A 2,500-nucleotide genomic window follows, 5' to 3' on the forward strand; every position below is an offset into this window, starting at 1 on the left:
GAGAGAGAGAGAGAGAGAGAGAGAGAGAGAGAGAGAGAGAGAGAGAGAGAGAGAGAGAGAGAGAGGAGAGAGAGAGAGAGAGAGAGAGAGAGAGAGAGAGAGAGAGAGAGAGAGAGAGAGAGAGAGAGAGAGAGAGAGAGAGAGAGAGAGAATGACTGTTTATCAGTATATTTGTACATTTGAAAAATAAATTAGTAAATAGTCATAGTGTATTTTAACTACTCTTTCCCTGCTACACATGAAGGGGGAAATCTGGATAGTTGACCTGGGTGCAGGGGGAAATGACAGAAAAAAAGTTTGGGAACTAGAGCTCTAACATCTGGAGGCTCTCTTTTCTATTGTCCCCTATCACTCTCTGACTATTCCACTACACTATTCCACCTCCTCTCCACAAGGTATGTCTTACATAAACACCACCGCAAGGGCTCATACAAAACCCGTGGGAGTGATACTTCACTCAAAAAAAAAAAAAAAAAAAAAAAAAAAAAAAAAAAAAAAAAAAAAAAAAAAAAAATCTTAGCCTTCCACCTCTCCACCCTTCCCCTTACTCCACCGCCGTCTCGAAGACAAACTGGGTCATACGAGGTCATCCCGTTTTTCCATGACCCGAAAACGCACGGAGATTTGACCCCTATTACCCCCATCCATACAAGTGTCACAGGTGCAATTTCTTTTCGCGTAGGATGTAATCAGGAGACTACACCAGGAGGAGCTTAGCTGTCCCGTGATTCGTCACTTCAATCGTGCGTGCTTGGGTAGCTTTTACAACCCACGTCTCACGTCACATAAAATAAATACTGTGAGGTATGTCACTGGAGTAAGAGAGATCTAGGAAGAAAATCATAGGAACTAAGTTACAAGAGAAAAGTCCTAACCTAACCTGACCTAACCTAACCTAACTTAACTTAACCTGACCTAACCTAACCTAACCTAACCTAACCTAACCGAATTTAGCATAACGTAACACAGTATAATATAACGTAATAAAGCAACGTAATGTAACCTAATCTAGCCTGATATAACCTAAGGTAACATAACGTAATTCAGCTTCACCTGACCTAGCCTGACCTAAATTAACTTAGCCTAGCCTAACCTAAGGTAACCTAACGTGAGGTAATATAACTTAACATACTTTGACCTAACCTAATCTAACGCAACTTGACCTAATCTCAAATAACCTAACCTAGTCTAATCTAACATAACTTGGCCTAATCTGAACTAACCTAATCTAACCTAATCTAACCTAACTTAATCTAACCTAACCTAATCTAACCTAACCTAACCTAACCTAACCTAACCTTATCTAACCTAACTTAATCTAACCTAACCTAATCTAACCTAACCTAACTTAATCTAACCTAACCTAATCTAACGTAACCTAACCTAATCTAATCTAACCTACCTAACCCAGAACAAAAGATAAAGTATCATCTGGTATGAAAGAAGCTACGATGAGGAAGGCTGTTTGGCGCTTCCATTAAGAGACGCTTAGCTATGACCAAAGTTGTCACGTTTGACTTGTGTGTTTGTGTGATTTGGATAATCAACGATCGCTGGTATCAGTTGGGAATCGACCTGGGACATTTCTACTCAGGAGGTAGGTTTCAATCTGGATATGCCATAGCAACCAGTTAAAACCGACTAAGCTTCCCAAATGTATAATAGTTGATAGATCATCAAATAGATGTTTCGTGTATCAATTCATCAACTTCATCAATTCATCAACTCCATTTGGAGTCCACTGCCGAATAACGATCTACTCCAATCTTTTTTCATGAGTCTTATGATCACACCAACATCTGCCACTTCCCTCCTGCAATCTTTTCCATTTCGTCTCTCTACCTCCATGCTACCCATCTAGCGGCGACTAGTCGGTAACGCATTTGTTCCATCTATCATCCTTTCGGTGTAGCTTTCCGTTCCAACTCCATATCAGTCCTTTTGTCGTCTCCACATTATATTTCGTATCAGTCTGTCTTTCAACGTAATTTCCAGCACCGTTCTTTCCTTTCCTTCTAGAACTCGGATTTTTACCTCTGGGGTCCTTTACCTCCAGGTATTGGTTTTGAATGTTGTTTTCAAAACATCTCTTCGGAAGTCACGTGGATTGACTTCCTGTTGTCCAAGATCATGACATCATAGACCTTTTTTGTTGTTTTTATTTTTATGTGTCTTCTACGCCTTTTGAGGTTTTTCTCCTCAAACTCTTCGTCTCGCGAATTTCTGTGACTTAAAATCTATCTGTCGAGAGTCTTTAATGAGGGAGGACTCATTTTTTGGAGTTGTCTTTATTTATTTATTTTTAAAAAACAAAATTTTGAATTACTTGCATCCTTAGCAGTGCTGATTGTCCAAGAGTATTATACTTTAAAAAGTCCATTCTGATTAGAACCGGTCAAAAGAAATGAAAAAAAAAAAAACATATCATGAAACCACCTTCACGTAAAGCTGCGGTTTCTCCAGAACCAGACACTGTCCCTTCTTCCAGAACCAGACACTG

The sequence above is a fragment of the Oratosquilla oratoria genome, chromosome 2 (genome assembly GCF_046742065.1).
Source record: "Oratosquilla oratoria isolate Oo_2021 chromosome 2, ASM4674206v1, whole genome shotgun sequence".
NCBI classification, from domain to species: Eukaryota; Metazoa; Arthropoda; class Malacostraca; order Stomatopoda; family Squillidae; genus Oratosquilla; species Oratosquilla oratoria.